Source organism: Quercus lobata, chromosome 5 (genome assembly GCF_001633185.2).
Source record: "Quercus lobata isolate SW786 chromosome 5, ValleyOak3.0 Primary Assembly, whole genome shotgun sequence".
Taxonomy (NCBI): Eukaryota; Viridiplantae; Streptophyta; class Magnoliopsida; order Fagales; family Fagaceae; genus Quercus; species Quercus lobata.
This window is the reverse complement of record NC_044908.1, coordinates 79,997,549-80,025,130: the sequence shown is the minus strand read 5'-3', so window position 1 is coordinate 80,025,130 and position 27,582 is coordinate 79,997,549. Positions and strand designations below refer to the sequence as shown.

The 27,582-nt window shown below is 32.6% G+C and overlaps 3 pseudogenes; all 3 read left to right on the top strand.

Moving 5' to 3' along the window:
- Window positions 1–2,821: 2,821 nt before the first annotated feature.
- On the top strand, window positions 2,822–4,994 carry LOC115989644 (annotated as a pseudogene).
- An 8,030-nt stretch (window positions 4,995–13,024) lies between these two features.
- On the top strand, window positions 13,025–17,502 carry LOC115989639 (annotated as a pseudogene).
- A 1,462-nt stretch (window positions 17,503–18,964) lies between these two features.
- On the top strand, window positions 18,965–23,840 carry LOC115989641 (annotated as a pseudogene).
- The last annotated feature ends 3,742 nt before the right edge of the window (window positions 23,841–27,582 follow it).

Genomic DNA, 27,582 nt, shown 5'->3' with positions numbered 1-27,582 from the left:
AATATATTTATATATTTAATATTGTCAAAAAATTAAAAGTAATAAATAAATAATAATAATAATAATGATGTGGCCAATGATGTGGCGGATGAGAAGGTTTAACATGGGCATAGTCAAAAAATAAATCTTAATAAATGAAGGTGTATGTAGTAAAAAAAAATTGTTAAATTACATTCTTTTTATGTTGTTATACAAATTATTTTCTTTCATTTCAATAGGTGAAGTGTTCAATTATAGATATAAAGTATAATTCTTTCCTACATATTATTTTAAATATTAAATTTATAATATGGTATAGTCTCTTAGAAATGTCTACGAAATATGTTTTTTCAATCTCATATATCTATATTAGTAAAAGAAACCCAATCAACAGTTCAAAGCTATTCCTAAGATAAGAAAAATTATAAATATAATTATCTATTTTTAAGAGAATGAAAATTTAGAATAATATATTTGAATCTCAAATAGTTTAGTTATATAAGAAAAACAAATTAGGAAAATATAACTCACAATAACATAATTTATAAAAATATGGATGGCCTAAAAATTGAATAATATCATAACCAAAATATAATTATTTATTCCCACACTTTGTGTAGGTCTGCGACTAGTATTAAATAAGAATACTATTAAAATGACTAATAGGCGCATGTACTATTTCACCATTTCTTTCCCACAATTGTGATGTGGTAGAGTGTAAATGATTAAGAAAAATTAAAAGTTTATATATAAATGATAGATAATCACTCACAATCTTTCATTTCAGAGTTATAACAAAAATTGTGAAATAATTTGTGGTGCTAGAACCACTTTTTTTCACAAGAATGTTTAGTGTAAATAGATTTATAAGATTAATATATAGATTAATTTTGTGTTGACTTAGGAAATTAATTTGAGATGACTTGATTCATCATCTGTGTTAAAACGGATAATGAATCAAGTCACCTCATATTATCTATGTTAAAATGTGTATACTTGTCATTTTAACATAAACTATTTAAACCCATATAAATAGATGTCATTTTTATTAAACACTAGTCGCGGACCTGCGCGTAATAATATTTTTAGGGTGGTCTTTTTAATTTTATTTTTTGCAATTTGGACTAATCTAATAAATAGTAATGTATTTCATAATAATATATATATATATATATTTATTATAGGAACAATCACAAATGTAATAATATATATAATTTTTATCGTACCAAAATGAAAACAATACAATTTTTCTTAGGAATTCAATAGGCAGCAAAAATATTAATGTTTTAATAAAAATTATTTATAACATTTTGGATATCATTAAAAAGTATATAAAATTTGGAAATAATTCTTTTAGATTTAAACAAAATTTCTCAAACCAATTTTTTCTACCGCACAATCAAAAACACCAAGAAATGTATCTAAAAAATTCATAAAACTAAAAAAAAAAAACTTCAATTCAAAATAAAAAAGAAAGGGAAAATTAAAACTCACATTAAAGTTAAACTCCTTTCCTGAATATGTAAAACATATCAAATGTGATGTGATCATACCAAATATCCAATGCATAATCAAATTCAAAATTTTTAATAAGGCTTTGAAGTAATGCAATAGATGACTACAATTCCAAAGGGAAAAAAGTAGAGAAAAAAAAAAAGTATTGTGATAATACTATCATAATCTAATCTAACATCTAATCCAACATGTGAAAAATGAATAGGTAAATAAATTATTTTAAACACAAAATTGAATTTGCTTTCTTTAAAATCTCTAAGAATACACTAATTTGTTTTCTATAAAATGCATTTTATTCACATTTTGAGCAAATACCCAAGAAATTTTCTCAATTAAATTGAGATAGAAACCTAATCTATCTTGATATTTGTTACGTCCCAATCTAATCTTATGTAAATTAAGAAAATCAACTAATAGTTTTAATCAATCTGTGCATATCTCACGGTAATTTTTTTTTTTTTTTAATTTGAAAATTTTAATTTTATCCCCTTCTCCGAATTCTATTTGAAATAAGAGACCAAATCTACGCTAAAAATAACACGCCCAAACATGTGGGCTGGACCAATGGTGCCAGTGCAATGTGCACATTGCACCCAATAATATCAAATTCTGTCCATTTAATGACTCATAGCTTTTACAGCTTTTATTCTCTAGCATCTACTTTTTTTTTTCTTTTTTCTTTTTTTATTTATTTATATATATCTATTTTTTTTAAATGTGGATATTTTTTTTCTTCTACATTTTGAAATGTATATATTTTCACATTAATTATGGATATGTGTATGAAATAATGGATATGAAGGAGTGTGAAAGAATATTTAGCCTTAACTTTTATGATTTAGATTGTCACTTCAGCTAAATGATACTTATTATGGAAAATCTAATAATAAAAATAATGTAAAAATATCAAGAAAATAATTCAACTAACTTCCCATTACTTTCTTTCATGGAGCCATTGCGTTGCTGTTGTGTTGTTTGATGCTGAAATGTTAGATTGTTGAGAATAAAGTATGTGAGATTTTTCACCGACCGTTGCTGACTGTTGACTTTAACCTTCAGCTGACTTTGAGTTATTACGTTCACCATTGATCAAAAGTCAAAATATTTGAAAGGGCGTATTTTGCTTAGTTTTTCCGTAGATTCCAATTTTTTATTTCGTTTCTTCATTTGAATGCTGTTCTTGTGTGTGAATGCAATCCTTGGGTATCTAATTTAAAATGTTTCACATTTTAGTCAATATTATCTGCATTGATTAATAGGAAGTCCAAGTATGTAGCTCTTAAAAAAGAAATTTCATTGCAAGGAAAGTGTGAGGAAAAGATGCAGTTACTTAATGATGCTCCTTGCTTCTAAAATCTTCATTCTCACAAATCAGAAGCATTAAACAAGTTATAGGTCTTGTTTCAAATACAAGCATGTCAGTTCTTCTATTCTTGCTATGTTGCTTTTGTTTAGATTCTGGCTCTGCCACAGACATCGTCACATCGTCTCAACCCATCAAAGACCTGACTATATAATCTCCAACGGGAGTTTTTTCAACCTGGGATTCTTCAGCCCAGAAAATTCTACCAATCGATATGTTGGAATATGGTATAATAACATTTCTGTATTCACAGTTGTATGGGTAGCTAACAGACAGAAGCCTCTCAGGGATTCTAATGGGGTTCTTACTATATCTGAGGACGGAGTTCTTGTGGTACTAAATGGACAAAAGGAGGTAATTTGGTAATCAAATGTTACAAACTCCATTCCTAATTCAAGTGCCCAACTTTTAGATTCAGGAAACCTTGTCTTGAAAGAAAACACTACAGGAAGAGTCATATGGGAGAGTTTCCAATATCCTTCTAATACATTCTTGCCAAAGATGAAGCTTAGTGCTAATGTAAGAACAGGTAAGAAAGTGCAGATTACATCTTGGAATAGCCCTTCTGATCCATCCATTGGAATATTCTCTTTTGGTATTCAACCTCTTAGTCTTCCTCAAATATTCATTTGGAAAAACGGTAGCCCGTATTGGCGCAGTGGTCCACGGAATGGTCGGATCTTCATTGGAATGCCGAATATGTATTCTGTATATCTTGAGGGATTCCGTTTTGTAGATGATCAAGAAGGAAACTTTTATCTAACTTTTAATTATGCAGACGAGCCTTTCTTGTCATATTATGCCTTGAATTTACAGGGAAATCTAGAAGAAAAATATAGGTATTATGAGAAGGACGATTGGGTGTTAGGCTGGCCAGCTTTGAAGACTGAGTGTGACGTTTATGGCAAGTGTGGGGCATTTGGAAGCTGTAATCCACAGAATTCACCAATTTGCAGCTGCATCCCGGGGTTTGAGCCAAAGAATACAGAAGAATGGAATAAAGGAAATTTGACTAGTGGGTGTGCTAGGAGGACATCCTCGCAGTGTGAGAGGGTGACCACTAGTGGTGAAGAAGGAAAAAAAGATGGGTTTTTGCCGCTGAAAATGATGAAAGTGTCAGACAATGCAGATTGGTCAAGTCCTCGAGATCAAGACAAGTGCAGAGAGAAGTGCTTGGAGAATTGTTCTTGTTTACATATGCATATGAACCTGGCACTGGATGTATGTCATGGACTAGAAACTTAACTGACACACAGCAATTCTCCACTGATGGAGTTGACCTTTATGTTCGTGTGGCCTACTCAGAACTCGGTGAGCTGTTTTTGTTTTGCAAAAATTAGGCTTCAAATTAACCACATCTGGTCCAGTTCTTAGGTTACTTAGTCTTACAACTTCAACCCAACTCCCATTACCTCCCCAGCTCCTCATGATAAGGAAATCATTTTCTTTTTTCTGATTTACAGATAAAGTGGGAGATGCGAAAAAAATTGTTACAATCACAATGGTCATAGGAGCAATTTTCATTTCCATCAGCACTTATTTACTGTGGAGGTGGATGGCAAAGCAAAAAGGTAATTTTCCCACTTAAACCAGAAAGTGTTGCTATATATTACATTACTTACTACTATAGTGTAAATTAGCAAGGAAAAGGAAAGCAAAGGAGATCTTATTGTTCAACAAAGGAGAAGCAAATAAAAAATTTCATAGTGACAACCTGAACCGAGTTAGAGATCAACAAACAACTATTCAATTTTGAGAAGCTGGCGAGTGCAGGGTGGATTTGGTCCGGTATATAGGGTAATGGTTGTTCTACTAGAGGTTTCTTGTCTAATAATTTGAATATCTAATTAATCATATGATGTTTGTTTATAGGGAAAATTGTTAGATGGACGAGATTGCAGTAAAAAGACTTTCTAAAGCCTCAGGACAAGGGTTACAAGAATTTATGAATGAAGTGGTAGTAATTTCTAAACTCCAACATCAGAATCTTGTTAGGCTTCTTGGTTGTTGTGTTGAAGGAAACGAAAAGATGCTGATCTATGAATACATGCCAAACAAAAGCCTAGATGCATTCCTCTTTGGTTAGTTCATTTTGATTTTTGATGCCCTTTCTCATAATGCAAATACGTTACATTTTTTATTCTCAAAAAAAAAAAAAAAAAAAACGTTACATTTTTACATTTTCTGCATATAAATATTGTTAGTGTATTATGAGACAATGGACCATATTCTTTGTTTCGATACGTCAGTTGAAACATATTTTTCCAATTCTCCTATGACTTCACCATATGAACTCCTTTTGCAAACTTTATGTTCATTCACTTTGTGCGTTTCTCTCTCTTATTTCTTTTGCTTAAACTCAATAGACCCACACAAAGAAAAATTGCTAGATTGGAGAACACGGTTCAACATTATTGAAGGAATTGGTCGAGGTCTACTCTACCTTCATAGGGATTCTAGATTAAGGATTATCCATCGAGATCTAAAGGCAAGTAATATCTTGTTGGATGAAGAGCTAAATCCAAAAATATTAGATTTTGGTATGGCTAGGATTTTTGGAAGAAATGAGGACCATGCCAATACTAAAAGGGTTATTGGAACGTAGTAAGTACCTTTTGTTTTGGCCAATTCAATTTGATACCTATTTTAGTTAACAAGATTTGGATGTGTTTTGTTGTAAAAATTTAGTGGCTATATGTCTCTTGAATATGCAATGGAAGGACGATTTTCAGAGAAATTGGATGTCTTCAGCTTTGGAGTGTTGTTACTAGAGATGGTCAGTGGGAGAAGAAACACAAGCTCTTATCATGATGAGCAGTCCATGAGCCTTTTAGGTTTCGCAAGTCTTCCTTCTCTCATTGCCTTATTTCTAAAAACCTCCAATGCTTCTTTCTTATATGTTTTAGTATTGATGCTAAGAATTTCAATCTTGTTTTTATGTTTCTAGACATGGAAATTGAGGAATGCAGACAACATTGTAGCCTTAATAGACCCAATGATATCAGAACCTTGTTTTGAAATGGAGATTTTGAGATGCATACATGTCGGATTGTTGTGTGTGCAAGATTTTGCCAAGGATAGGCCGACTATATCTGTTGTTATTTCTACGCTTAAAAGTGAGATTATTGATCTTCCTAATCCAAGGCAGCCGGCATTTACTGAAAGGCAGATTGGGTTAGATACAGAGTATTCTCAAAGTAGCCAAAGAAAATGCTCTGTTAACAATGTTACTGTTACAATGGTTCAAGGTCGATAGCTGGCATGTGTTATTGACATAATCATGTTGTATTTACATATCAATATTGAAGACTTTCTGAAGAATCTTATATGGTGTTAATATTGATTCTTCTAGTCCCTCTTCAATGTCCACCACCATTAGTACAATCTTTGAAGAAATGAACCATATTTTCTTCTTAGTACACTTAAGATGATTTACCTCTCTTTAACACAAAATTATTTGTATATTAGGGGTTTAAGGTAAATTTCAAAAATTGCTAATTAATATGGCACCTACCAATAACAAATGAACATTCGTACTGCTTTTGAAAGAACATCTACCACAAAATAGACAGCATACTCCGTTGAAGATCTTGGCCTCAGAAGAACTGATGATCTAAATAAAGCCTTGATCTCTAAGTTGGGCTCATCAGTAGCTTCTAATACAGATAAGACTTGGGTTCATCTCCTCAAATCTAAACATGTTCAAGATAGAAGAAATCAACTCTTCCCATCTGGAAAGGAACTTACAATTCTATTCCATTGCTTAACAATGGTCTGTGCCACCACATTGAATCAGGCTCAAAATACCAATATATGGACTGATCCATGGGTCCATACAATCCCCAACTTCACTCCACAACTATCTCCATTCTCCAAACCAATCCCAGAAATCAATTAAGTAGCAGACCTCATCCTCCCTGCTTCATGCCAATGGAACAATGGTCTTCATTCCAAATTTGTTCTCCTTGAAGGTGATGCCAAAGTTGTAATTGATTTGATGCTGATATCAAGCCCATCTTGTGCTCATACTGGTCCATTCAAACGCTCATTTAATGGTTTGATCCATAGTTGAGTTATATTGGACCTATTAATTGTTGTATAACTTGGGAACTTTAACTCATCAATTCTATTTTTCAATTGGGCCCTTGTTGATACTCATGGAAGTTCCTCCTAGTCCCCTTATTGTTTCTTTAGAGTAAAATTATCATCATTTACCACAAAAATTAAAATCTATTTGCAATTTTTATTATTATTTCATTCATTATTGCTTATTATGTACTTGATAAGATTAAAATTTGTGTTTATAAATTATGATGGTGTGTTTTTTATTGAATGATTCTTTATTTTGTAATGTTACAATGCAAAACTTGGAGATGATTTTTTTATTTATGTAATTATGCTTTGAATTTGAAGGATTTATTATAATTTAATATAAATTTTTTATTTAGTCTTTGTTATTTCTTAGTTTTCTTATTTAATTTAAGAAAATGCACTTGAAAATTGTTTAATTTTATTTAGATGCTTTCAATTACAGTGTCTAATTCTTACATATATATACCCTGTTTATATTTGGTGAAAATAGCCAAATATCACGTTTTGGCAAAATTTGTGACAAACTAGCACTGTTTCGAAAATATTTAGCAATCTACAACTTTTTTAGTACTCAAGTTCCGCAAAATTGAGTATCTCTTTATAGTATTCGAGCTTTAGTGCAGTCGAGTACCTTTTTTTTTTTCCTACTTTTTGTTTGCGTTGGAATGGTTTGAATAGTCAAACTTAGTAACTTGACATTAGCCAACTAACCATTAAATGGCTTGCATGCCCATGTCAGGAAGATGCATGATATTCAAGAAGTTTCTTGTGTGAGGAAATGTAAGAGTTTGCATTAAATGTTCTTCATGAATTGCCAAAGAAGATGGCCAGGACCAATACCTAACATGCAAACCAAATTCATGCTTCTTTTCTTTGGCCATAAATGCTTGCCATTTTCTTTGACTTGACAAGTTTATTTGACTTGCAAGAGTGAGTTCATATGGGAGATAAAAAAAATAAAAAAAGAAAAAAAGAAAAGAAAAGAAGAAAGAGTCCCTCTACGTGTGACAAAGAGATAGAAAAGAACTCGATTGTATGAAAAATAGAAAAAAAAAAAAGAAGAAGAAAAACAAGGTACTTGACTTTATGAAGCTTGAGTACTATAAAGAAGTACTCGATTTCAGTAATATCGAGTACCACATTATTTTTTTAATTACACAAATTCTAGGTCAGTAATGCCATGCTGATGACTCACTAGAAACTCAAGTTCACTGAACTCAAGTACTATTTAGAACTTGATTTTGTGGAACTTGAGTACTAAAAAAGTGATAGATTACTAAATATTTCCGAAACAGTGTTAGTTTGCCACAAATTTTGTTAAAACATGATATTTGGTTATTTTCGCCCTATTTATTTGTATTTTAATTTGTTTTTAAATTAATTATGACTTCATATAATGGTTAAAGTTCCAATCCATTGGGCTACAATAAACAACTGAGTACTAAAAGAAGATTTCATTCAACTTATAAAACACCGCAACAAGGCCCAAAGAGCCAATCCCTGAAAGCTACTAAAGAAGATTTTGTAGCTATCCTAAAACACAACCCGACTCCAAATAACTACCCCAACCAATATTACCATAACTGTTCCATAGTACACAAAATATGCTATAAACACAATGCCACCAGAAACAATTTGGGCAAGGGACAATTTGGTAGGCCTGGGTGGAAAACTCTTGGCCCTACTATTTTTCCCCTATTTTCTCTTGTTAACCAAACAATGGAAAAATCAGTTTTTGAGAACAATCAAATCTAATTTGATTAAGAAATAGACACCAAATTTTAAATTACAGTTTAGTCAATTTTAGGCTAATCTAACAATCAAGTCCAAATTAAAGTGATTAAACGATTAATTAACATAAGCATGGATATACAAATAAAATGAACAGCCCACATAAATAAAACTACAATAACTACAATTAGGCCTTCATCATGTGTGCTGGACCAATAGAGTCAGTGCAATGTGCACAGCGCACCCCACTACATCAAATTCTGTCCATTTAATGATTCATAACTTGTACAACTTTTATTCTCTTGCGTCCACTATTTAATATCTATTTCATCATGTGTGCTGGACCAATAGAGTCAGTGCAATGTGCACAGTGCACCCCACTACATCAAATTCTGTCCATTTAATGATTCATAACTTGTACAGCTTTTATTCTCTTGCGTCCACTATTTAATATCTACTAGTAAGTTGCCCGTGCGATGCACGGATAATTTTATGTAAAACAGTTTTGAATAATGTTGTACATTAATTAGAAAGAAAAAGTAAACTAAATTAGAGTAAAGAAACAAATACATTTTGAGATATTAAAATTTGGTTTAGTAGTTTCACTGCATATTTGTAGCCTTCTTATGGTAAGATTATTATTTTTTTTAAATCATGAAACCAAAAATAAATGCAAAAGAGTAATGGGACCATGAAATAAAATAATTTGTGTTGTATTCACATATTTCATACTATGAAATAAAAGTATACACAACTCTCTAACTATCTTCCACTCATTGATAGTGCAACATTAAGACATGGTATGGGCAAGTGTGTATGCATGTGTCTTATAGATGATTTAAAATTAAACCATGGTAGAATATGACTTTACATTGCGCACCAAATATTCTCCCTACTTATATACTCAAAACAAAAACAATCCAAATTACCTAACCTAAATCATATTTAAACCCCTAATTTAAAAAGGAAAAAAGATTACCCGTAGGGGTTTCGATGTCTTGATGGTGGTGGAAGGTCAGTATAACGGAGGTGGTGACCCCTTAGATTCCTCTTTCTCTCTCTTTCAAATGTTTTGTTAATTTCAGGTCTTTTATTTTGGTAATATATAGTGAAATAGTGCCTTTTATTTAACAACCCACAACATTTTTGTGTCTCTCTATCTCTCTTTAGAGCCTTATCTAGTTAGTTATTATTATTAGCCCTTACTTATTTTTATTTTATTTTTTTTTAAATACTAAAACAGTGGATATGTTAAAAGACATGAAGAATAGTGAAAGGTGTGTTGTAAGCTTAGGCAATTAATGAGATATTAATGAGATAACAGTAAAATAAGATAATGTGAACTTTTGGGTAACAATAAAAAAAAAAATTAAAAAAAACTTATTGAAAGTGGCAAAAAAAGGCTAAATGCAAAATTAGAGTGCCACTTGGTAAGACCTCATGCACTCTCGCATGAGGTCTCTGAGAGAGAGACATTTTGTAACAACTTTTATTCTACAATATTCCTCCAATTTTTTTTTTTTACTAATTCCTTGAACTGAATAATTATAATGGTTATGTGTGTGCAATTTATAACTGTTGCTTCACTGCATATTTATAGCCTTCTCAAAGTAAGATTAATTTTTCACCCTAAAAAAAAGGTAAGATTAATTTTTTTTTTTTAAATCATGAAACAAAAAATAAATACAAAAGAGTAATTAGACCGTGAAAATCAAATAATTTGTGTTGTGTTCACATATTTAATACTATGAAATAAAAATATATCCAACTCTCTCACTGTCTTCCACTCATTGATAGTGAAATATTAAAACATGGTGTGGGCAAGTGTGTATGCACATGTCCTATAGATGATTTAAAACCATGGTAGAATATGGCTTTACATTGCGTACCAAATATTCTCTCTACTTATATACCCAAAACAAAAACTATCCAACCAAATTACCCAAACCTAAATCATATTTAATCTCCTAATTTTTTTTAAAAAAAAAAAAATACCCGTAGGGGTTTCGGCATCTTAATGGTGGTGGGAGGCCAATATGATGGAGGCGACGTCCCCTTAGATTTCTCTTTCTCTCTCTTCCAAATGTTTTGTCAGTCTCAAGTCTTTTATAGTGAAACAATGCATTTTATTTAATAATTCACAATATTTTTATGTCTCTCTATCTCTCTCCCAAGACTTATCTGGTTAGTTATTACTATTAGTCCTTAATTTTTTTTTCTTTTTTTAAATATTAAAATGGTGGGTATGCTAAAAGACATGAAAAAGAGAGAAATGTGTGATGTAAGCTTAGGCAATTAATCAGAAACAAATGAGATAACAGTAAAATAAGTTAATGTAAACTTTTGGGTAACAGTAAAAAAAACTTAATGAAAGAGGTAAAAAAATGTAAAATGCAAAATTAGAGCGTCACTTGGCAAGACCTCACGCACTCCCGCATGAGATCTCTGCTTATATATATATATTGATGATTATTCCTTTATAATTTATAATCATTAATCAACATGAGTCTCAAAAAACTTTGTGATAGCACTTTATCATATGTACAAAATAAGTATAGATTTTTTTATCTTTATTTTTTTTAAAAGGATATTGCTATTGTGTTCATCCTTATAAGAATTTAAGCATAGATTAAATTTTCATTATTTTTGACAGTTTTTCTTTGATTCCTTTATAATTTATATACTGTGTTGGTTTAAATGAATTTTTTCTCAAGCTTTCAGATGATGGACTTTAGATAGGATGTTCAACTTTTACATGCCAAGCATTGACTATAAGTCTTGTACATGGAACAAATAGAGATAAGAAATTAAGAATATGGTCCATATTGGCCGGCCTTATCTTGATTTGTCTAGACATCAATTTTCTCTTTTGCCAAAAGTCCGACTTATTTTAGGTGGAAGTTTCCTTGATTATTACTTGTATACAAAATTCCAGGATCATTAAATTGGAATAGGTCCCTTACTAACCTAACTAATTGGAATAGGATGAAATTTCTTCCCATCCACACCAAATGTTGTGTACACTCCAAATTTTTTCTGCATCACATAAAGATACATTGTTGATAGGTGTCATCCAAGTCCAACATGATTGAGAGTTGTAATTAAGACTATGGCCCAGAAGCTTTACTATTCAATACTTTGCGAGAAAAATTAACACTCATTTGATGTAATAGGAGACTATGGAAGTTGACATTGTATACACTGGGGTTTGTTCTTGATGTTGTGAAATTGCTGTAGGTACTAAAAACTCCAGTTTGATTAGTTGGTAAGTCATGTTCTTTAATCGTGAAAAGTCTACAATGGAAAACTTTTATATTCCAACAATAAATGTTTTGGAGAGAAAATTGTTAACCCCCTCATCCCATAAGTCCCTTCTATTTATACAAAAGAAAAATGGTCCAATATTCCTAAGTGTGACTTAGTTACATGGAATTTTTGTGCAAATGTGCCTAGATTTCTTTTAAAATTTTAATTATAATTTTAAACTCTAATTTGGTGATTTTTATATGATTTCGTGTGTTCTTAAATAATCTTAATGCTATTTCAGTTTGTGCAAATTATAAAACATATAATCGGTAATTTAGCAACATAGGCATAGGAGAAGGCATGTAGTGGTTTAGGAAGAGTAAGTATTTAGTTTTAAGGGAAGAGGAGTAGGCATAAACATAAGAAAACCTTTGGATGGAGGAATAAGGAAAACAAAGAGTTTTTGATGATTAACATCCCTCTATCTTATCCATTAGTCTTATTTATTACTAATTAAAATCTATTGAGTTTAGTAAATAACTGATGTGGCATATAATAAGTGTAATAAATTAAGAATGATGTATTTTATTTCAAAAAAAAAAAAATCAATTATCTATTCAAAGAGAGTGCCACTTGGCAAAACTTTGTGCTCTCTCGCGTGATGTCTCTGCTTTTATATATATATTGACTTTTTCACATACATTTTTAGTTTTAAAAGTGGACATTTTTTTTTTCTGCTTAAAATGTGTATATTTTTGTATTAATTGTGGATGTGTATGAAATAATGGATATGAAGAAGTGTGAAAGAATATTCAGCATAACTTTTATGATTTAGATTGTCATTTCAGCTAAATAATGTAAAAATAACAAGAAAATAATTCAACTAACTTCCCATGACTTTCTTTCACGGAGCCATTGTGTTGCTGTTGTGTTGTTTGATGCTGAAATGTTAGATTGTTGAGAAGAAAGTATGTGAGATTTTTCACAAGCCCATGATAGTGATCTAGTGTGTGAACGCTACCCATTGGGTATCTAATTTCAAAATATCTTGAACAAACAAGAGCAAAATTTTCAAATGAATGAATGGCCCAAAATAGATCCAAATGTTTAACATTTGAGTCAATGTGGGCTGCTTTAACTTCGAGTAATAGAAAGTTCAACTATGCAGCTCTTTAAGAAAAGTATGAAAAGAGGCAATGACTTAATGGTGTTCCTGGCATCTAAAGTCTTCATTCTCAGCATTGAACAAGTTATGGGACGTGTTCGAAATACAAGCATGTCAGTTCTTCTAGTCTTGCTATATTGCATTTGTTTTGAATCTGGTTCTGCCACAGACACCATCACATCTTCTGAACCCATCAAAGACCCTGGCTATATAATCTCCAATGGGAGTGCTTTCAAACTGGGATTCTTCAGCCCAGAAAAATCTACCAATCGATACGTCGGAATATGGTATAATAACATCTCTGGATGCACAGTTGTATGGGTAGCTAACAGACAGAAACCTCTTGGCGATTCTAATGGGGTTCTTACCATATCTGAAGACGGAGTTCTTGAGGTACTAAATGGAGAGAAGGAGGTAATTTGGTCAGCGAATGTTGCAAACTCTGTTCCCAATTCAAGAGCCCAGCTTTTGGATTCAGGGAACCTGGTCTTGCAAGAAAACACTACAGGGACAATATGGGAGAGTTTCCAATATCCTTCTGATACAGTCTTGCCAACGATGAAGCTTAGTGCTAATGTAAGAACAGGTAAGAAAGTGCAGATTACATCTTGGAAAAGCCCTTCTGATCCATCCATTGGAATCTTCTCGTGTGGTATTCAACCTCCTAGACTTCCTCAAGTATTCATTTGGAAAGACGGTAGCCCATATTGGCGCAGTGGTCCATGGAACAGTCGGATCTTCATTGGAATACCGGATATGGATTCTGTATATCTTAATGGTTTCAATTTTGTAGATGGTCAAGATGGAAATTTTTATCTAACTTATGCTTATGAAGACAAGTCTTTGTCCTATTTTGCCTTAGATTCACAAGGGAATGTAGTGCTCAAATATATGTCTGATGGTTTTAAGGATGTCGTGTGGTCAGCTTTGCACACTGATTGTGATGTTTATGGCAAGTGTGGGGCATTCGGAACCTGTGATCCACAGAATACACCAATTTGTAGCTGCTTCCAGGGGTTCGAGCCAAATAATTTAGAAGAATGGAATCAAGGCAATTGGACTAGTGGATGTGTTAGGAGGGCACTGTTGCAGTGTGAGAGGGTGAACACTGGTGGTGAAGAAGGCAAAAAAGATGGGTTTTTTAAATTGAAGATGATGAAAGTGCCAGACATTGTAGTTTGGTCAAGTGCTTCTGAAAACAAATGCAGAGAGCAATGCTTGGAAAATTGTTCTTGCATAGCATATGCATATGAAACTGGCGTTGGTTGTATGTCTTGGAGTGATAAAGTAATTGATGCACAACAATTCTCCAGTTTCTGAGTTGATCTTTACATTCGTGTGGCCTACTCAGAACTTGGTAAGTTGTTTTTGTTTCATACTTTTATGTGAAAATTAGGCTTCAAATTAGGTTCCTTAGTTTTATATGGGGCTTTTTATATGTAAACATTAGTTAAATAAAATTATATAATAATAATTAAATTAAGACTAATTTGATGTAAATACATAAATTGATGAATAATACTAACTAAACTAAGGTTAATTTCATATAGAGGATTGAATAACATAGTTAAACCATAAATTTAAACAAAAAGAACTAAAAAAATTATTTAAAAAAAAAACTTACTTTAACTTAGATATATGACTATGCATAGTTAAGTAAAGTTTTAATCTAAAATTCAATTTTATATCTTCTTTTTAAGAGGAAGAGATAGATAGATATTATTTGGGTATGGCTTTGTAGGAGATTAGTTTACAAAAATTAAAGTCTCAAACTATTAGGGGAGATTAGTCATCATTGATGTTCTATCACATTTGTATTTTTTTTTTTTTTTGAAACATTTTAGAGTTTCAATTGGGTTAAATTTCTATTAGTCTCCTATTTTAGAAGCCTTGTTAGAAATGAAAAAGAAAAATAATTAAAATACTATAAAATGTTTACAATATAACGTGATAATGATTGTAATTAATGAATTTCAACAACTTAATTTATTTGTGTTTGAATAAAATTTTTATGTGATTGGTGTCATGTCAATTAAGTCTATAGTAAAATTTGTTGTATCTTTAGCATTACTCATAAAAAAAAGTACTGATTATTTAAAAAATGTTATATTTTTATAAAATTTTGAGTTTTTTATGGAGAAAGATGGGGCCTTTTTTTACTAGGGAATTTTTTTTTTTTGGTTGTGGGGCCTTGGGCCTAGGCCTAAGTTGCCTAGTCTTTGGGCCAGCCCTAGCTCCTCATGATAAGGAAATCAGTGTTAAAGACTCTTTATTTAAAACTGTTTTGCACTATATATATATATATATATTTTTTTTTTTTTTTTTGAACAAGTATTATACTTTTTTTCCCCTCATTTACAGATAAAGTGGGAGATGTGAAAAAAATTGTCACAATCACAGTGATCACAGGAACAATTTTCCTTTCCATCTGCACTTATTTATTGTGGAGGCGGATGACAAATCTAAAAGGTAATATTCCCAATTAAATTAGCTCAATGGACTAGTAAGTGTTGCTATATATTACATCACTCACTACTATAGTGAACATTAGGAAGGAAAAAGAAAGCGAAGGAGATCTTATTGTTCAACAGAGCAGAAGCACAACCAAAATTTCATAATGACAACTTGGACCAAGTTAAAGTCCAAGAGCTACCGCTATTCAATTTTGAGAAGCTGGCAAGTGCAACGAACAACTTCCATCTATCTAATGAGCTTGGGAAGGGTGGATTTGGTCCCGTATATAGGGTAATGGTTGCTCTACTAGAGGTTTCTTGTCTAATAATTTGTATGTCTAGTTAACCATTTGATGTTTGTTTATAGGGAAAATTGCCAAATGGACAAGAGATTGCAGTAAAAAGACTTTCTAAAGCCTCTGGACAAGGGTCAAAAGAATTTATGAATGAGGTGGTGGTAATTTCAAAACTTCAACATCGAAATCTTGTTAGGCTTCTTGGTTGCTGTGTTGAAGGAGAAGAAAAGATGTTGATCTATGAATATATGCCAAACAAAAGTCTGGATGCATTCCTCTTTGGTTAGTTAATTTTGATGCCCTTTCTTGTAATACAAATGCGTTACAACATTAAATTTTCTGCATATAAATGTCAATTTATTTATGAGTAGTGATAATTTTCTGCATAGGAATTACCATTATACTATTTTGAGAAATTTGAACAAATCTTCTTTGTTGTGATACTTCAATTGAAGTAGACTTTTCCAATTCTCTATAACTTCAACACTAGAACATCTTTTTTCAAACTTTATTTTCTTTCATCTTGCGAGTTTTTCTTAATGCTTTTGTTTAAATTGTTAGATCCTCACAAGGAAAAACTGCTAGATTGGAGAAAACGTTTCAACATTATTGAAGGAATTGGTCGAGGTCTACTTTACCTTCATAGGGATTCTAGATTAAGGATTATTCATAGAGATTTAAAGGCAAGTAACATCTTGTTGGATAAAGAGCTAAATCCAAAAATATCAGATTTTGGAATGGCTAGGATTTTTGGAAATGATGAAGACCAGGCTAATACTAATAGGGTCGTTGGAACATAGTAAGTACCTTTCCTTTAGTCAATTCAATTAGATACTAGTACAAATATTTGATGACAAGATTTTGATGGGTTTTGTTGTTATAATTTAGTGGCTATATGTCTCCTGAATATGCAATGGAAGGGCGATTTTCAGAAAAATCGGATGTCTTCAGCTTTGGAGTGTTGTTACTTGAGATAATAAGTGGAAGAAGAAACTCTAGCTTTTATCATGATGAGCAATCCATGAGCATATTAGGATTTGTAAGTCATCCTTATCCCATTGCTTATTTTTGAAAACCTCCAATGCTTTTTGTTATAATTTTCAATACTGATGCTAAGAATTTCAATCCTGTTTTAATTTTTCCAGGCATGGAAATTGTGGAATGCAAACAATATTATAGCCTTAATAGACACAATGGTATATGAACCCTGCTTTGAAATGGAGATTTTGAGATGCATAGATGTTGGCCTGTTGTGTGTGCAAGAATTTGCCAAAGATAGGCCAACTGTATCTGTTGTTATTTCTATGCTTAAAAGTGAGATTCTTGATCTTCCTCGTCCAAAGCAGCCGGCATTTACTGAAAGGCAAATTCCCTTAGATAAGAAGTCATCTCATAGCGGCCAAAGAAAATTTTCTGTTAACGATGTTACTGTTTCAAAGATTCAAGGTCGATAGCTACCATGTGTTCTTGACATAATTCTTTATATATTTATGCTGGAATCTTTACAATGTTTAGATTAAAAAAAAAATAAAAATTTGAATTATCATCAGGTTATTTTAACCACACCCTCTGTTTACCAAAGCCGAGCTTCTCTGTTCGAATTGGTTTCAAAGCCAATATTTTTGTTATCAAATCTCACAGGTAACATTGTCTCATTCTCAGGTTCTATTCCCTTTCTCCACATATCTTTTCGTTTATTTTTTAGTTAAATTTTGGACTAAGTTCTCTCGATTTTTGGGGATTTTCCTTGTTAATTTATTGATTTATTTTTCAAGTTCTAAAGAATCTTAAAAAAAATAAAAAATAAAAAATAATGTACTCTTCTTTTTTCCTAAAAAAACTGAAGTTTTGGAGTTATTGATTGGAATGAGTTGGAATTTAGAAGGAGATGGAATATTAACTAACCGAAATGCAATTCTGGCATAAAGATATTGATCCCAACCCCAAATACAAGAATCCCAAGTGCCTTTCTTTTGAACTCCAATATGAGTTATTTTAAATATCCCAAGGTAAGGATTACACTGTCAATATGCCTTGGATCTTTTAGATTCAGGAAACCTTGCCTTGAAAGAAAAGGCTACAAGAACAGTCATATGGGAGAGTTTCCAACATCCATCTATTTGCCAACGACTCTTTTGGCCGACTAATCTCCAGGATTAGAATATATAGTAACCATCTTCGAGACCGAGGGATTGTGCAATACCCAAAACGGTGTCATTCTGTCTTTTTATTATATCTTCAGCTTTGCTAAAACGATGTCGTTTAGAGACCTGGTGATAAAAAAAAAGTCACTTACTCGAAACAACACCGTTTAGTTTTTTATCAGAATCTTGTATTTCCTTTGTTACAAACGTCATCGTTTCAAATATAGCCGTTAGGCACAATACTTCTTCTTTCAAGAAAAAGAGGAAGAGAGAAGGAGAAGGAGAGAGCAAAAAACAGATCTTTTTCAAATTTCAACCCATAGAAATAGAACTTCACCCTCTTTGTTGTGGTGATTTATTCTTGAAAAACAGTGTGTCAGTCGGCAGAGAGAGAGAGAGTGTATCAAGTAGGAGCTTGTCTCCCTTTTCTCTCTTTTTGTCATTCGGCCATTTTTTTTTTTAAATGGGTTCGTATGTGTTTCTCTCTTTTCTCTCTTTTTGTCAAGGTCATGTGGGAGCTTGTCTTCCCCACTTGTTTCTTGTCTTTTATCCTCAACAGCTAAGTGAGGTAAGTCAATAATTGGAAAAAAAAGAAAAAGCTAGGGATAAAGGGTTTGTTTTGATACAACTTATTTTTATTGAAACTGAAAACACTGTAGCAAAATAATTTTTAAATGTTTAAATAGTGCTGTAAGACCTATTTTTAATGAAAAAGTTACTGAAAAGTGTAATTTCTGAGACCCTTGAACAGTGCACGAGTGCACTATTTACAGTTGACTTGTCAACAATTGCGGGCTGAAAAAAAAAAAAAAAAAAAAAAAAAGAAAAAAAAAAAAGAGAAAATGCGTGAAACGTGAAACGTGAAACGCAACCATGGACGTGGAATCCAAACACATGTATAGTGTTAGGAACATTTGGATAGAAAGTCCGAGTTTTCGGCTTGAGAAATATTTATTACACACACGAAAAGGAAAGTTAAAGTGTGACAGTTTTCAAAATCGTGATTTCAAGTCCCAGTTTTACTTGTTTTTAATGCGTGTGTAAACGTGTGGAAGTATGTAATAGCTCTTATCCTTTCAGCTATTGCTAGAGATTTCAAATAAATGTTTGGGAAAAGAAGCAAATAAAGCAATAACTGCTCATCGCATTCAAAATGGTGATTCTCACAAACCAGAATCTTTGTACTCTATGGGAACTGAGAAAAGAAGCAATGACTACTCATGTAGTCCTGTCATCCAAAATCATCATTAGGCGCAGACCCGTTTGTTGGAATCAAATCTCTAACATGCGCCAAAGATAATTTATTAATTTATAAAGGACACCCCCACCTACCATGTGTGGGCCGTAGCCATCTATAAACAATGGTTTGAATATATTGGGGTATCAGTGTATCCCCACAAAACCGCTCAAACCAGAAGCATTGAACAAGTTATGGGTCTTGTTCGAAATACAAGCATACCAGTTCTTCTAGTCTTGCTATGTTGCTTTTGTTTAGAATCCGACTCTGCCACAGACACCATTACATCTTTTGAACCCATCAAAGACTCTTGACTACATAATCTCCAATGGGAATGCTTTCAAACTAGGATTCTTCAGCCCAGTAAATTCTACCAATCGCTACCTCGGAATATGGTATAATAAAAAATCTGATTTACCTGCCCAATGGGTAGCTAACAGAGATAAACCCCTCAAGGATTCTTCTGGGTTCTTACCATCTCTGAGGGCGGCAATCTTGTAATACTAAATAGACAAAAGGAGATTCTTTGGTCATCAAATGTTACAAACTCTGTTGTCAATTTGAGTGCCCAGCTTTTAGATTCGGGGAACTTAGTCTTGCGAGAAAACAGTACAGGGACAATCATATGGGAGAGTTTCCAACATCCTTCTGACACACTTGCAAAAGCTGAAAATTAGTACTAATGAAAGAACAGGTGAGAAATTGCAGTTGACATCATGGAAAAGCCATTCTGTTCCATCCATTGGAAGCTTCTCCTGTGGTATTCAACCTCGAAGTGCCGTTCAAGTATTCATTTGGAAAGATGGTAGCCCCCATTGGCGCAGTGGTCCATGGGACTCTCGGATCTTTACTGGAATACCAGATATGAGTTCTGTATTTCATAATGGATTTAGTGTCGTAGATGATCAAAATGGAACAATTTCTTTAAGTTTTTCTTATTTCATCAATTCTTTGTTTCATTATGTACTGACTACTGAAGGAGATTTGGTGGAAAGATATTGGGATAATGATAAGGACGATTGGAGGATCGTGTGGAATGCTATGAAAAGTGAGTGTGATGTTTATGGTACCTGCGGGGCATTTGGAAGCTGTAATTCACGGACTTCACCAATTTGCAGCTGTTTACCTGGGTTTGAGCCAAAGAATACAGAAGAATGGAATAGAGGAAATTGGACTAGTGGATGTTTGAGGAGGACACCCTTGCAGTGTGAGAGGGTGAACACTACAGGCAATGAAGCCAGCAAAATGGATGAATTTTTGAAACTGAAGATGATGAAGGTGCCAGACTTTGCAGATTCGTCACCTGCTAATGAAGACTATTGCAGACAGCAGTGTTTAGAGAATTGTTCTTGTATTGCTTATGCATATGATATTGGCACTGGTTGTATGCAATGGACTAGAAACTTAATTGACATACAAAAATTCTCCAGCAGCGGAGTTGATCTTTACATTCGTGTTGCCTATTCAGAACTTGGTGAGTTGTTTTGTTATCTTTCAAAATTTATCTTATGCTTTAAATCATGGATAATTACTAGTGCACACACTAGATTACACAAATTACAATATTCTATACACGAGTCACAATTTACAAGAAAAATTTGTGATTTATGCGTACTATATGCACACTAGAATGTGTGGACACCACTGTTAAATCATACACCACCGCAGAGATGGAGCCACTTTAAGCCTAAGGAGGCTATGACCCTCCTAGCCCAACAGGTCTCCGTTATATATATATATATATATATATAAACTAAGAAATAAGAGACTAAGGGTCTTGTAGTAGAATTACACTTTTATTTTTATTTTAACTTAGTTTCTTGATTTATATGTGCATGTATTTCCCTTCTTTCTTTTATTTAATTTTTGATCGGATGGTAGTAGATCTGAAGTATACATTTTTCTATTTTTAAATTGTTCATCATTTCTTTTTGAATGGTTTAAAATGGTCAATAAAGATTAAAAGCTCAACAATTTATCAATTTGTTTATAGAGAGATTGTACTCATTTGTACTCTTTTTGTTTCTACTACAACTACAAGATGGGCATTTTAGTCATATATATCATCAAGACTAGGTTTCACAACAAAAAGGAAGATGGTTTTTTGGATGATTATTTGATTTTGTACCTTCAAAGTAAAATTATTGTGAATTTACTATATAATCAATCATAGTATATTTATTCTTGAATCATAGTATATCATCAAAGCTCAACAGATCAAGCCACTGTCAAGAACTGGCATTCGATCAATCAACCTGGGATTAAAAGACTGTCAAAAACTCAAGTTCAGTCAATTGAGCAGTGATTGAAGAACCTAACAATATCTTCAATAACTGTCTTCTTTGAGTTGCATCTTGAACAGTTAATCTTGAACATTTGACAAACATTATAGACTCAACTAAGATTACAATGTCATGGAATTCGCTAAACTAAAATCTAACATTCTTCCTTTTTAACAATTCTGTGACAAAACCCAATTTAACATATTTGGACTAAAACAAAATATTACTTGTAAAATATGGACAATCCTGAGAAACCACAGACAAAACTAGGACTTACTGATTAACTTAGTCTTTCAACTTCAACCAACTCCCATTACCCCCCAGCTCCCCATGATAAGGAAATCCTTGTTAAAAGACTAATGATTTAACACTGTTTTGCCATCTGTTTTGTTAGAATAATTGTTACACTTTTTTTCCCCTGATTTACAGATAAAGTGAGAGATATGAAAATAATTGTCACAATCACAGTGATCATAGGAACATTTTTCATTTCTATCTGCACATATTTTCTGTGGAGGTGGATGACAAAACAAAAAGGTAATTTTCCAACTTAAATTATCACGGTTGGCCCAGAAATGTTGCTATATACTACATTACTCACTACTATAGTGTAAATTAGCAAGGAAAACGAAAGCAAATGAGATCTTATTGTTCAACAAAGGGGAAGCACGTCAAAAATATCATAATGACAACCTGAACCAAGTCAGAGTCCAAGAGCTACCACTATTCAATTTTGAGAAGGTGGCGAGTGCAACAAACAACTTCCATCTATCTAATAAGCTTGGGCAGGGTGGATTTGGTCCCGTATATAGGGTAATGGTTGTTCTACTAGAGTTTTCTTGTCTAATAATTTGAATAGCTAATTAATCATTTTGATGTTTGTTCATAGGGAGAATTGTCCGATGGACAAGAAATCGCAGCAAAAAGACTTTGTAAAACCTCTGGACAAGGGTTACAAGAATTTATGAATGAGGTGATTGTAATTTCTAAACTCCAACATCGGAATCTTGTTAGACTCCTTGGTTGTTGTGTTGAAGGAGATGAAAAAATGTTGATCTATGAATACATGCCGAACAAGAGCCTGGATGCATTCCTCTTCGGTTAGTTCATTTTGATGCCCTCTATTATAATACAAATACGTTACATTTTTACATTTTCTGCATATAAATATTGTTAGTGTATTATGAGATAATGAAATAGTAGTCTTTGTTTTGATATATCAATTGAACAGACTTTTCCAGTTCTCTTATGACTTCACTATATGAATTTCTTTTGCAAACTTTATGTTCATTCACCTTGTGAGTTTCTCTCTCTTTTGTTCAAACTCAATAGACCCAAACAAAGAAAAATTGCTAGATTGGAGAAAACGGTTCAACATTATTGAAGGAATTGGTCGAGGTCTTCTCTACCTTCATAGGGATTCTAGATTAAGGATTATACATAGAGATCTAAAGGCAAGTAATATCTTGTTGGATAAAGAGCTAAATCCAAAAATATCAGATTTTGGTTTGGCTCGGATTTTTGGAGGAAATGAAGACCAAGCCAATACTAAGAGGGTTGTTGGAACTTAGTAAGTATCTTTTGTTTTTCACCAATCAATTAGATGCCTATTTGAGATGACAAGATTTTGATGTTTTTTGTTGTGAAAATTTAGTGGCTATATGTCTCCTGAATATGCAATGGAAGGACGATTTTCAGAAAAATCAGATGTCTTTAGCTTTGGAGTGTTATTACTAGAAATAGTTAATGGAAGAAGAAACACAAGCTTTCATCATGATGAGCAGTGCATGAGCCTTTTAGGATTTGTAAGTCTTCCTTCTCTCATTTCCCTTATTTTGAAAACCTCTAATGCTTCTTTCTTGAGTGTTTTTGTATTGAAGCTGAGAATTGCAATCTTGTTTTTATGTTATTTTCCAGGCATGGAAATTGTGGAATGTAGACAACATTGTAGCCTTAATAGACCCAATGATATCTGAGCCTTGCTTTAAAATGGAGATTTTGAGGTGCATACATGTTGGATTGTTGTGTGTGCAAGATTTTGCCAAAGAGAGGCCGACTATATCTTTTGTTATTTCCATGCTTAAAAGTGAGATTGTTGATCTTCCTCGTCCAAAGCAGCCTGCATTTACTGAAAGGGAGATTGCTTTGCATGCAGAGTCCTCTCAAAGCAGCCAAAGTAAATGCTCTATTAACAATGTTACTGTTACAGCGGTTGAAGGTCGATAGGTAGCATGTGTTCTTGAGATAATAATATTGTGGTTATATTTATGTTCATTTGTACACTTTGATAATAATCTTAAAACATGTGTCCATTGATTCAAACTGAACGAATATTCAAAACCGTCAATACAAATAATATACATATATTTTTATGATAAGAGAAGCTAAAGAATTTAGGGGAATTTTATTTCTTACATAATTTAAGTGAAGGGTCATTTTATACAAATGATATACACTGTGGCTATAGCTGGAAAAAATGCAATGCATCTCAGATTCTCAATCTCATTCTTGAGTTCTACAACTAAAGCATCAACTTGAAACCACCTATAGAGGACATCTCTCTATTACCAAATTTGTTGCGAAACAGATCGACTCCATTGCTGATAACTTTGCATTAGCAGGAAAGCCAGTTGACGAACGTTTAGATTGAGGAATTTAAAGTGACTCCACACCAAGAACTCCACAAATTGGTAATATTGGTGATCCTTACAGACCTAGGTCACCTTACGAATTTTGTCATAGACCTGGCCACGTTGTGTGCCATCAACTGCGCATGGACAATGCATATAAAGGGAGAGTACCAACAAAGAAATTTGCAGCCATGGTTGCTGCATTTCGGAGATTTTTCTAATGATGAAACATGGTACACAGATAATGGGGTCTCTTCCAACATCACAGCGAGCATAGGCCATTCTATTGATTCACAATGAATACCATGGGGACAAGGTTACTTTTGGAAATTGTTTAGATTTGCATATCTCAAACATATGGTCCTCGATTTTACACATATATTTACTCATTTCTATCTGAATCAAACTATATTATTTATCCATCTTTTTCTTCTACTGACATTTTATCAGTAAATCGTTTTGCTCTTAATTATAATTATGCCTATCTTTACTGATTCTAATTTTTTCGTTAAGGACCTAAACACGTGGAATACACTTTTCCATGGCAAGAGTGGAATTGAAGTCTATCCTATTTGTTTGGGTCTCCTTCTCCAGGGCTTCTGTTGCACTAATTGTGTTTTGTTTTTGTTTTTTTGTGGATCACTCAAACTTACACCTTCCATTTGGCGTCAGTGTTTAGGACACCTTTTTATTTCAACTCTGAGTTAGGTGTATTAATTCATATAAGTCTATCAATGAACATGGAATGCAAAAGACCATGCCTTTCAGAAATGCATCTCCTTTAGGAAAGGGTCTACATCTTAATTTTCATTTTCTTCTGATGTAAGGACTTCACCATGTGCCTCTATAAGGTTCCAAGTACTATCTTTTACTAGGCGCAAATTTGCATGATGGGCGAAGAAATTTAACAATTTGATTGATTGTTTGTTTTGTGTTTTTTGTTTTTTTTTTTTTAATTATTTTTTTTTTATACGTGAAAAATGAAAATAGTGAGTGAAACTTATAAATGTTAGTCCAATCCATATTCAAAACATTTAATAAAAGATTACTGGAAAGATTTTCACATCTTCCACGTTCAAAACTCCCATTCTCCATTGTTGCAAATCAAGGATGCAAATCCGTTCACAAGCTGGTTCGTTCGAACACTCATTTAACGGTCTGACTCACAATTGGGAATGTTAGGCCTTTCATTGTATAATTTGGAAGTGTAAGTGTGTAACCCATCAACTCTATTCTGGATTGGGCTCTGATTAATGCCAACGGACAGGCCAGGTCCCATAGTCTCTCTTTTGCCTCTCTGAATAAAATTTATCCTTATTTACCAAACCCAAAAAAACAAAATATGAGTAACAAATTAATTTAGGAATTCAAAATACTAATTGGTTTAGGAATAGTTGTTCCAAATTGTAGAAGGAATGGTAATATATTTCTCTGAATTATCCCTTAAATTTCATTTTTGATGCATTTCACTAGATAGGTTAATATCACATTGAATCTTCATTATTCGTTTTTATTTGAAATACCATTTGATGGAGACTGATTGTTATTTCTGAAAATACAATCACAATCATGAAGTATCAATATCATCTTAGTTTTAATCTTACAACAACAACAACAACCAAAAAAAAAAAAAAAAAAACCCTCAAAATAAGATTTTTATTCAACAATCAAAGATAAATTTGCCATCAACTGGAAGTTTAGGGTAATCATTAGTTTTTATCTTATGTTGATTTTTATTGTTATTTTGTTTATGTTTATGTGTATTGTTATTAATAGCACTATGCCCTCTAAAACGTACTTATTAGTGATATATATCATTGAAAACAACAAACCTAACCATAAGAGAAATTCTCATCTCAATAAAAGATATTATTGTCGACTAGACTTCTCCCAAGTGTAAGTAGAAGAAAAGAGTTCAATTCAATTCCTAGAAAGGTAAAAAAAACAAAAAAAATGCAAGAATGGGGTTTTATAGGGATACAATGGCTTCGTTAATATTTCTAATAGGATGGCTCCCGGGAGTCCTTAACCTCCTCTTGGTATCCTTCATATCGAAGAAGCCATAAAAGGTGAAGCAGATAGATGCCTAGGTGTTCACCATTTAGGCAATTCTTGTTTCAATTTTATCATTGAAAATTACTACAAAATCATTTAATACAGCCACATTAGAGACCTCCATGATTTGTGCAGGATCCGCCAATGTTAATTATAGTTTTTTTGAGTCTGTAGACACTGAACAAACACATTGGTTATAATAAATATTTTTTCTGTTCTTCTCAGGAAATTTATGTTACTGCTTAATGAAAATAGGAGTTGTAATATTTTTTTACCTTTTTAGAATTTAAATAATTTCCACCACTTGCAAAAAGAGAGTTCCTTAAAAATCATCATGTTTTTCAACAGCCGTCAAATTTAGAAAATTGTTTTGGAAATCAATGCATTGAAATCTCCTTTTGATTGTACATGTGTTCAATTTCTCAAATACAAATGCAACTAAAAATTGATATTAACCAGTCCATTCAATTTGCTGTTGCCATGAACATTGGTTGGGTTTACCATTTCAAGTACAAATTATTAAAGATGAAAGTACATGATGAAAAAGTAATTAATTATACATATTCCGACTGACCCTTACCAACCTTTAATTATTTGTTAATAAAAATAATAATGGCTGAAGGTTAAGAGTATTACTTGAAAACCAAAATTACAATAAAAAAGTACTATCATCATCATGATTACCATCATTATTAGTTTTAGCATTATGTGGCCAAAATGGCCAAATGGGCATAAAATTTCAACTATATAGTTAACAGTTCTGATTTCCAAATTATATTTTTTACTAGTATTTCGAGTCTAAGAGACTCGATTTAGGGTCCATAAATCGAGTTTTTGGGACTCGATTTTCATGGGTTGTTAATGTTTGATGTGACACTTTTTCCAGGTGACGTCTACATGGAAATCGAGTCTCTAAGACTCGATTTCTAACCCAAAAATAATATTATTAATGACCCAAAATGCAACCCAAAATGCAGAAACAGCGGAAAAAAACGCAGAAAGACAGAAAAAAAATCAAAAAAAAAAAAAAAAAGAGAAGAAGAAGAAGAAGGAATGGAGATCAGCTCAAGCCGACCCAGGCCGCGTCAGATCCAGGCCGGCGACCTAGGCCACGCGCGACCAGGTCACCGCGCGACTATTTCTGGGTTTTTTTTTTTTTTTCTCTGATGAACACATTCTTCTCTGTTTTTTTTTTCTTTTCTTTCTTCTCTGATGAACACATTGTTGTGGTTTTCTTTTCCTGCTGTTGTTGTGGTTTTTTTTTTTTTGGTTTTCTTTTTAAATGTAAATCAAGTCTTAAAAACTCGATTTCCATGTAGATGCCACGTGGAAAAAGTGCCATATCAGACGTGAACAACCCATGAAAATCGAGTCCCAAAAACTCGATTTATAGA